Here is an 11,522-nt window from a genome sequence, read left to right as displayed (position 1 = left end):
CTAATCAGTTAGCAACCAACTTAGTATCACATGATTCTTTGACTAATAATATATGAATAGGGTACATTTTAAGTGCATCAAAATTCAATAGATGGCAAAATAGTAACAAAGAAATAATCACTGTTGAAGAGCTTGCGTTTCTTATGTGATCCCACATTTCTCAATACAATTGTCAGTACCATGCGATTTTCACATATTGCTCAAAAGCCTGAGAGAAATCTAAAATACTGATAAACTAGGTAGAATCTACAGAGTCTGGAAGAACTACTAAAAATGAAAATACAAATTAAAAGGATAAATCACCGATATGGAACAGTGTGATTAATTTGGAGTACTGAATCCTGACAGACAGTGTGTGTTTCAGTCTAACCAAATATAAGTTCATATATCCAATGACAGACTGTGAACAGTATTTACAGGACCAGAGCTCTATGTTAGAAAGCAGTCACACTGAAAAAGAATATAGATATCTGAACAGATAATCAGTAGGTCACCAGCTACTATTGTGATGCTGGAGCTAAAGAAGCTATTGTGGTTCTTTGATCTATTAAGAGCTGAATATTGAACAGGAGGAGACAACTTTATATTTTCTCTGCATTTGGCACTTGTGAAAAACATTATTTTCATGTACTTTGTCTAATTCTATTATTGTCACTTTGAGAAGTACTACAAAACTGAAGAATGGCCAGAAAATAAATATCGAACCATGAATAAAAACTTACAGAAATGACTCAAGACAGTCTCTAAATGTCTGGGTGAAGAAAACAACCTCAAAACCACCTAACTCTTCAACCTAGCAGAAAACAGTTAAGATGCTATGGAAGGATGGCAGATACATTCAGATTGGAAATGGGCCAAAAAATCAAATGGTAAAAATACTTAACTATTGGAATAATTTATGAAGAGTTGTACTAAGTCCTCTGTCACCTAAACACATAAAAATATTTTTTTTTTTTAAAAAAGTCTACTTCAAGAACAGCGACAGAAAGTTAACAAAGCAAATATGTTTAAGCTTCTCTTATTTTAAGGAGGTCAGATTAGATGATCAGGATGTTTCTCTGTGAGTTTAAGCTGCAAGTTCTCAAGTCCAGCAGTATACTTGTATTCTTTTTAAAGGAAACGTAGTTTCTGTATCCTGAGAAGACGTGATTGTATCCACAAGTGCTGATAAGGCATGAGTTATGGGGAAAGTTTCAGTGCAAAATTTCTTAACTATATTGGAGAAAATAGTTTGGTGATCCAAATGGCTACCATGCAGATTGATGTTCCACATGGGAAAAATAGTTTTAGGGATTATACTACTGACCAATTATGATCACTGGCTAGGATGGTGACAGGAAGCTGTGACAGCCATGGGAATATCAAAGAGGCTGTGAAGACAGGAAACTCAGTAGTAACAGGGACTTCAGTTAACACTACGTGTAGGCTGGCAAATTAAATGTTTACTTCTGGAATGATTCAGAGAGCCTATAAAAGACAAGTAACGTGCCTTGTGCAATCATTAGGAGGATTTAGTGCATAATGTTACTGCTAAAGAGGCTTCAGGTGACTCAAAGAGATTAAGACCATAGCAGAACACACCCCCCACACCCCTCTGCCCCAGCCTCAAAAAAACCCAAAGAACAATTTTGTATCTGTTCATTGTGGAGGAAGTTGTGAAGTTTATCCTATGGAACTTTTCCTTGTTGGGAATGCATCAGATCAGCTTCAGATCAAAGTCTCAGTAAATGAGGTTGTACAGCAGGTAGACAGAAGAGTAACAAGTCATCAGGTGGTACTCATGCAAGACTTCTGGAGAAATTTGAGACTGAAAGAGCTGAACTACTGATTATGATTTGTAATGCTTTCCAACTGGAAGGTAGCTAATATGATGCCAATTTTTAAAATTATTTTGAGATCTGGGAAACTATAGGCTAGTAAACAAGATACACCAAGCAGACAAGCTAATAAACATTACTCTAAAGAACAGAATTAGTGCATACATGGACAAATGAGATATACTGAGGAAGCCTTAACACTACTGTTGTTAGGGGATATCATGCCTTCTAAGTCTCAGAAGGGGTCAACAAGCATATTGACAAAGGAGATCCAATGGCCATAATAGAATCTTGGATTTGCAAAGCACATTTGTAAGGGTCACTCACCAAAGGCTGTTAAAGACATGAATCTGCTGTTGAATCAAAGGGAAGTTCCTGAAATTATTAAGTAGCTGGTAGTAGAAAACAGGGATTAGTAAGAAATGGCCAGTTTTCACAGGGATATTTTGTCAGATTTGTGCATATCCACGAATGATATGAAAAAGGGGGGTAAATAATGAGATAACAAAGTATGATGACAGTAATCATTTGGAGGACCAAACAAAATGCTGTATGCAGAGATTTTCAAAAGGATTTCACAATATTGCATGACTAGGTCTTAAAATTATGGGTGAAATTTGATGTAGATAAATGTAAAATGATGCACACAGGCAAAGCGATTCTAGTGTTACATTTGCAATGATGGAGGTTCTGAGTTTACTATTTTCATGTGAGAATGAGATCTTAATGAGTAGCTTAGTTCTCAATTCTCAGTACCAGTAAAAAATGCCAGTCAAATGTTAGTAATTAGGAAAAGACTAGAGAATAAAGTGAAAAACAGCATTATACTATGCATAAATCCATACTATGCCCTTATTTTGAATATAATGTATTATCTTTGACTGTCCATTCCCATTTCAGAAAGGACATAATCAAACTGTAAAAGATTCAGAAAAGGGCAGCAAAGACAACCAAAGGTATGGTGTGGCTTGTATGTGAGGAGCCATTTAAATAGATAGGGATTTCTCAAGTATGGAAAAGAGATGATTAGGGAAAATTACAACAGATATCTATAAAATAATGAATTTTATCTGTGGTATGAGCAGCATGGAAAAAATGAAGAGGGAAGATATTTAATTATCTATTTCAAAACAGAATCTAGACATCAGATGGAACAAGCAAGTGGCAAGTTTCAAACAAACAAAATCCAGCACTTCTTCATATAATGCAGAGTTAAACCATACAACTCCTTGACATAGGATGCTATGGGTGCTAAAAGTTTTCTTTGGTTTAAAAAATGAACAGATGAATAGAAGAAAACTCCTTTAAAGATGACTAAATACAGAGGCAACTCCTCTGTCTCAGGAACTACTTGAGGTGTAAATTGCAGGAGGATAGGACAAGTATTCTGAGAAAATACTACTGGCACACAGAGCTTGCACCATTGTCATGGCCTAGGGGATCACTGCCTCTGGAAAATCCCACAGTTTGGTTTTTGGGGAGGGTGATGAGAGGGAGGCAACAGTCTCAGTGCCTCCTGGCTGGCTCTGACCGTTGCTGCTATTCCAAAACCAGATTCTTGATCAGGACTGTGGCCGAGCACACAATGGCTGTGCTGGAGAGCACCACCTGGTCATATACTCTGGGGCTGCCAGAGTTACTCCACATCTGAGGGGGATGACAGGTAAGGAGGGTGGAGCCTGGAACTGACAGGCTGCTGCTTCCCCCATCTGCCGGTGTCTTGAGCAGTCCCTTGTTCTGCTTCTTCCTCTGGCTCGTCCTGCTGGCTGGGGAATGGTAGTGGGCCCGGAGGTGCAGTAATGGAGTCCTGCCTTGGCCTGTTGACATCACCTTGGCAATGGTGCTGCCCACCCCACAGAGAGGGACTGAGAGCAGTGACCCCTGTTCCTCCATCTGTCTCAGTGTCTCCATATGGGCAGGTCAATAGGAATGGGCATCTGGGATGATTTCTGTGTGTTTGTCTATGGTAATGCTTAGGAGAGGGTCCAGGAGGGTGCAGTGGGGCTGGAAGAGGGGAAGAGGCCCAGGCTGCATGGGGCAGGGAATGGAGCAGGGCTGGCCCAGGGACAGGCAGGGGCAGGAAAACAGAAGATGAAAAGTGGAAAAATGTGTGGAAGTGCTGAGGAGGAAGACAGAGCCTGGGAGGACTACGGTCTGAATGGGAGAGCCTGGGGAAAAGGAAGGGTGGGGGACCATCTGTGTGTGGTTTTTGTATGTATAGTAACATCATGGAGAGGGAGGAAAAGAGTAAAAAGGGGGAATAAGGTAGCAGGAAGGCTCCATGCTGTTCTCTCCCCAACTCCTTCAGTGTGTTGTAGAACCTGAGGACAGCAGAAGGAGATGGAAGCATGGACCCTATTTCACCAGGTGGACTCGGGGTACAGGCAAGGCCCTCAGAGCCCTTGGGCTCCTGCTTTGTGCAGGGTTACGTTCCAGCTGCAAGTGGGGATGGAGGTGTCAGCAGCAGCTGTGGTGGCAGTAGTTCTGGAGGCAACAGTGGTAGTGACACCTTTCTCTTCCTGCTCCAGGGTGCAGGGAAGTGAGTTCAGGGTGAAAGGTACATTGTGATCTGCTGGTTGACTCCCAAGGAGTATTTTGCATGGTTCTTCTTCCCCACTGGTAAAGATGAAACTATGGGACACAGATGTCACAACTAATGATATTCTTATGCCCTAGGACAGTGCCCATGTGACATGCTGGCCACAGAGATTAAAATTCAAACACATATGGAGAGCAACATATAAAATTGCCTGCTGCATATTACTTCTGTAATGTTGTCTACAGGCCAGCAAAAAAGGGCTGCTATCTTGGTTCATGTTGATATTTTCATACTTACTGTGCTGAATGAGGCCCCTGGGGACACATTCTCTGCACTTCAGAGAAGCAGTGAAGAATGAGGATAAACCTGTCACCGCTGTTCATGCTGGTTGATACTTGTTCTGCAAATGAGAAAGGGCTTTGAGGTTTTTTAAAAAATTGTGTTAATTGGCTGTGTTTCATTTTACTTAGCTTAAATGATATGACAGGTTCTCAGAACAGAACTGCCTGTGTCTGACATTAGGCTCTCTTTTTGTCTCCTTTTAGTTGCGAGGACATGGTATGTAGTAGCCTTTAGTATTGGTTTGAAAGTGTTTCCAATCAAGAAAAGAAATGTTGGTGTTGGAGCTTTGTTCATTAATTCTATTTCCTAAACAGCTCTAAAAAGAGACCTACCTGCAGAAAGAGGTAGAATGGTCTGTAAAAGAAGTTAGATTACCCAAATCCAAAGCATAGATCCTGAGAACATCCCATCTGATTCCTAATCTCATAGACATCTCAGAGCTGTAGGTGTTTTCATTTTTGATAAAAAATTTCAGAGACATCTGTTTTGTGGAGACCAAGACATTTCTCTGCCTTGATGAGCACCAAACTGTTCAGCCTTATCTCATCCATGAAAACAGACTTTTTTCTGTTTGTCTTCCAAAACTGATTCTGTTGGTAGGTGCCAACAGCAGCTAACTAATTTCTGTGTTTCCTCATGCAGTACAAGCTAGAATACTTACACAGTTATGTGAATAACTCAGGTTGATTGATTTCTCAGCTTTACCTCGGAGAATTTTATCGCTCCCATCTGAGGTTCACCTCAGGGACAGTTCACCTGACAGAGGTTTATTCCTTTCCTTGATATTGACCTTTTGGCTATCTTTGAATGGGTCTCTCTAAAGCACGCAGGGAAGGAAAAGGTTTCTATGATTATACTATCCATCCATCTGTCAGTCCTTCCCAGTAGCTTCAACAGCTTTTGTTTCAACCACATTTGACAGGACATGATGATGTTGTATTTGACAAAGATACTATGCTCCCACGAGTATCATGAAAATTGATATCAGGGAAAGAACAATTTAAAGACTTATCATAATTACTGCAATTACATTTGTTTTTTTTTTAGTTGTTCAGGGAAAATAAGGGAATGGAAAAGAATAATTGAATGATTTACTCTAAATATTGGTCTTTACCAACATTAACATTGGCTACCAATATTGAATGATAATGTTTCTACTCTCTGCTGGAAAGTAAAACCTGAGAAACAGAAGAAAGTTTGCTAGCACTGGATAATAGGGGTGCTGAAAATTTACTGTTTAATTAATTTGTTTCTTCTTTTGTTAATTGGCATGACACATCAGAAAGCAATTGACACAAATGCATGTTTAGTATATGGTGTACATCTTCACCAGCATCATGTCAGGAAGGAAAAACAGAATTTAAGACTCTAAAACTGTCTATTTAGTGTGGAACAAAATAAAAAGACAAATTTGAGAAGATATGTAGCTTCTAGCACACAAGTTACAATTAAGTAGATTATTAAAGGCATCTGCATAGATGCAGATGCCTGATTCAAGCATGTATTAAATGAACAAAATACAGGCACAGGTACCAAATATAGTATCAGTGAATACACAGTGGTGATAGGAATTGAGAAAATGTCAAGAGGAAACCCAGGGAGAATAGTCTTGTTTAGATTAAGTAATAAGTAATTCAAAACAAGGCGAATTTCCTATGATCACAGAAATGCAAAGAAACTGAAAATATGTCCAACTAAGGAATTCTGTGTCTCCATGATAAATTAAAGTATGTGACAAAATTAGCTACTGAAATAAGAAAAAAGTAGTAATATTAGATCAGCAAGATGGGATGCAGTCATCCAGATGACTTCTTGGATTTTTCCAGTGCATTCATCAAAACAGTAATTATTTCATATTGCTTGGGAATGCTTAGTATACACATTTTCTAATTTCCGAGAGTCCAAAGTTACAATGCTAAAAAAAAAAAAGTGGGGAAAAGGGTATTCTCTTTCCCCCATCTTTCTTCCTCTTTAGATTTTTTTCATCTGTATTGTTTAGAAAAGCCTGACTTAAAAATGCATCTTTATTTTTACCTTAACAATACTGTAACATAAGGAGAGATCATATTTTTCCCCCAAAGGCTTAGAGGACTTGAGTTGGAATATTATTTCAGTTGTGATGGAGACATATTTTCCTGATGAGTATTTGTCAGAGTTTTTTCATCAAATTTGTGTTAAAAATACAAAGCAACCATGATCTCCAAACAGTGTGGCTTAATGCATTTATGTATTTCAAATGCTTTGGTTTTATCTCATTGCTTCATGTAATTAGCTTCCTACTGGTTCTTCAGTCATCTACTGAGTCTTCCAGGGCAAGGATGGAATTTATGATGTTAAAAAACCCCAAAACAAATAATAATAATAATAAAAAAAAAAAAATCAAGAAGTCTTTTAAAAGTTCAAAGAAAATAAAAGCCCTCTCTATCCTTTCTATACATACCATACAGGAACAATGATAAGGAAATCAGAAACCCAGTTATATTTCAACTTTCATTATCTCATTTCAGAACATTTCAATGAGAAATTCAGTTGCATGTGTTTGTAAAAATCCCACTTTGAAGTTAACTTTATGACCTACTCATGTTTTAAAATGCTTATCAGCTCTATATGGAGAGGTGATTGATGATAGAATTACAAATGGAATAGTCATGATGATTAGCAGATGCTGGAATGGAAGATAAGTAAGAGAAAAGAAATTATATTGGAGAAGGAACATACCATTACAAAAGAAAAAAAACATACTAATTGAAGGGAGAAGGACATTGACAAGTGGTTGGATAAAAACAATACAAAAATATAATGTACTGCTTTCAGTTTCTGTCTTCCCACTTCACTGTCCATACTTGTTTCTGACTTCCCATGTTTCTTTCCTTCCATCTGTCAGAGAAGAACTTGATCTTTCATGTCTGTGGATTAATGTTGCTCCCACTGTCCTCTGTTGATTCCTCAGCTCACCCTGATCACATAGTCAATCCCTCCACTCCTTCCTGTACCTGCCCTCTCTAGATTTGTACTTCCTGGCAGTGCCCTTTTCTACTCCGCTTTGCCTCTTCACTGTTGGAGGGAGACTGAATACAAACGTATTCGATTCTAAGCCAAAACCAAATCTTATAGCTGATGCACTTGGGACTGATAATTGGGCTTTTCAGAGCTCTACCTGGCACTTCCCTTTGCTAGAGATATTTCTAGCCCTAGAAGGTTTGCTTGGACCCCAAATCTAGGAGGTCTCCAGTCATGCTAGGAATGGGCAACCCATGAGCAGACCTACTAAGGCTTTGCCCTTCTTGCTTGAATCCAAGCACACCCCAAACCTTCCTCTCTCACTTTGCTGACCTCAAGATGGCCAGTCTGATAGGTGGTAGTGCAGTCTGCCACAGCTTTATGAAGCAAAACAGGAAGAAAAGAAACTGCTGCCAAATGGGAAGGCCAAAAGGCAATCACAGGTTGGGTAGAAGGTAGCAATGATGTGCCTAGACTATGCAGTGATAAAAGAAGTGTTTGCTTAGGGTGGGCTAGTTGCAGCTGTACTCCTCAGCCAGAGGGAGTGAGGGGCCCATCCCATCCAGGCCTGCCATGACAGGATTTAGAGAAAGCCTTGGCAGCCCGATCCTGGAAGCCTGCCCGAGGCCTGGGAGTGGAGATGTCTCCAGACCTGCTGGGAAGCTCTGGTGCACACCTTCAAGTGCTCTTATGTGCTAGCAGGGGTGAATCCGGCAGCGCAACAGAGGTGACGCTGCTGCAGCTCCCCTCAGACAGTAGCCAGGCTGAGCTTGTATTCCCAGTATGCACACACATAAACACGCAAACACAACACATACACATATATATAGGCCAGCCACACAGATGGACACACTCAGCACTCACACAAACAGTGCCAACAGCCTCATCCTGCTCCTGTCTCTGGTTGAGCATGATGGAGATCCACTACGTGCAGCATGGATCCCTCCTATAGCAGGTCTACTCAGTCTGCCCAGTAGCTGCTCGTGGATCCCAGTCTTCCCAGTTGCTGGCACCTAGACATAGCTGCTCCTGAGGCCACAGCCCCACTGCAGTTGTAAGTACAGACCCCTCAATCACAGATGCACACACACACAGAGCTCTGTGGCAGGTAGCTGGGATTCCCCGATCCCTCCGGTACTCAACTCAGCCTGTGGTCTCACCCTCAGGGGCACACAGGGGCACTACGTCTGGCACCCAGATCACTTCATCTTCATTTTAATTAGTGATCATGCACTCATTCACATCCTCTCACTTGCTCTGGTTGATTTCACTCACTCCAGTCTCTAGTTCCTGGCACTTAGACCTTCATCACAAAACGCATTCCCCCAGAATAGAGTGTCTTTCGTGCCAGAAGATAGTTAGAAATGAAATGTAACAAGAAGATAGGACAGACTCCACAGAACAAGTGCAGGGAATAGCCAGACAACCATACTGACCAGGAACTTATCTACATGCTACCAGCCTTTTTTATCCCTTTGCCTATTTTCTCACATATTTTCCTCCTCAAACCACCTAGATCCACCCCCCTTTCCCTGCCATTGTTTTTTCCCCTAAACATCACATAAATCTAGTGCAAGCCCCAAATGCTCTTCTCCTGCATCCCATAATGGGTCCCATACCCCTAGGCAGTAATGGCTCCCCTCAGTTAGGAAGTTTGTTCTGAAAGCCGCTCCCACAATTCATCTTCATGGGCTTTCCCCTGGACCCTGGGGCTGAGAATCTCCTAGGACAGCACTGGGAGGGACCCGGACAGGGTGTCTCTTCTGCTGAGTCTATAATTTGGGTTTCCACCTGCCATTCTCCCTCTGTGCACCTGTGGGCCTGTGGAGATGGGCCTTTGGTGGGCTGATGGCTCCTAGGGTGGGACTGGGAGCAGCCCAGCAGGGTGCTGTTTGGGGTCCCCTTCCTGCCTTCATCTCCCTGTGCTCCTTTGTGGATGTGCAGATGAGCTTTTATCACACAATCCTATATTATTATGCCCTCTGAAAGGGGATGCCTGCAGATGCCAGATGATCTGATCAGAATTTAACACAAATTCAGCTCTACGCTTGTAGTTCATTACTTGATCTTGTTTAATAACAATCCCAGTTAGAAATAAATAATTGAGCTCAATAGGGGCAAATGCATGCATGTGCTTGTCAAGAAAATCAGTCAAGAGGATCACAGCTTTGAAAGGTGGTCTTTGGCATGCTCATCATAGCCATATCCTGCCTCCTCCTGAAGTCTGGCTCTGTCTGACCTCTATGCTCACCTTTGTAACATACAGTACAGGAACCTCCTTTTTCTTTTTTTTTTTTCCTTTTAAAGTTCCCCGCAACTTTACTCAGCCTAGTCAGAGGCATACGGGGGATGCTATTAAAGCACTTGGTTCTAACTATCCTGATGAACAGAAACATATTTCAAGTGTGAAGAAGTAAATATGGCTTGGTTCTCTCAGAAAGAGAGATCTTCTTGCACATCAGAAAATGATGAGATGTGAAGGTGTGCTGGACACCAACTCAAGTTGCATTTGCTTTCTACTGGTTTTCATTTCACCATGTTTAGCCTTTCTAAGGGATCAAATATTTTTTTGCGTTTTGAATTCTAGCTGATGAGTGCCTCAGACTTGCCATCCATAAGTGCCTACATGCCTCCTGAAGACCTGTGTAGGGTGGAGCACAGCATCTCATTTCTACCTGGGAAGTGCAGTGATGAACTAGTGTAAACGTGACAGAGCTGCTAGAATGAGCAGGGGGATTTGCAGATGTCTGTGGAGAAGGCATTTACTAGAAAAAGTAAATAAAAAGGTAAAAGCTAATGAAAATAGAACAATTCACATTCAGTGGGATGTATTTCAAATAGAGCAGAGATTGCTGAATTGATCTCAGGAATAGATGATCATTTTGGAAGCTGTATTTCTTGCCAGGTTCCAAAAGGCTCAGTTTTAAACACAGTGCAACCTTTTCCTCCATGACATGGCAACACATAACTTTTAACAGGGTTTGAGGATGATGCAAAGGCTGAAGGCACTAGTAGATAGCTATCTGGACAGAGAAGTCACAGAGAGCAGTCCTGGTTACTTGGCTGATTATTTAAAATGTACTGCTTTGAATTTAGTTTCACTTTTATTACAATTTAATCTCATTTAATAATCTTATTTTTTACTTTGAGTAATTAAATTTTATAATTTCTATTTTATGTTATTAATACTTAATTTTACTTGTGTTGCGTTAGGAATAGGAGTCTGACATGTGGCTGGGGAAGCCCTCCTGTTGAGTCATGAGTTTCAGAAAGGACCCCCTTGCTTTCTAAACTCCTTCTCAGAGAGGAGTCTAGGTGTGGCTAGGTCCAGTCTTAGTCCCAGATTTGGTCAATGGTTTATGTCTAAAGGATTATGTGTGTAGCCACTTATCAGAGTCAACATTTGCCTCTCATAGCCCTCTCAAGGACTTCCACTGGGACAGCTTTGCAAAGTTGAAAAGATACAGGATTTATGAAGGCGACACATATAGCAGATTTGGAATTGCTGTTGATGAGTACACTTACTGCAAAAATTGAACTCGAGTTAATAGTTCAGCGCTTTTGTTAAGATATTTTCCCAGGCAACAACTGAGGTAGTCAGAGGTGCAAATATTACCAAAGAGGTGTCCCTGCTTAGGGAGGAGAGGTCCAGGCACATTGACCTGTCTGGTAGTTGGAGTTCTCGTCCTCAAAATTGAGGACTCTAAAAGCCAGGTTTATAGTCTTGATGAGGTGTGCTGATTGACTCTTGTAAGGGTCTGTCAACTTTGGAGAGTTGATGGGGCCTGATGATTCAGTATGGATGGAGGGGGAATTCGGTGCAC

This window comes from Phaethon aethereus (genome assembly GCF_964289735.1).
Source record: "Phaethon aethereus genome assembly, chromosome: 1".
Lineage (NCBI taxonomy): Eukaryota > Metazoa > Chordata > Aves > Phaethontiformes > Phaethontidae > Phaethon > Phaethon aethereus.
Note: the sequence above shows the minus strand (reverse complement) of the source record.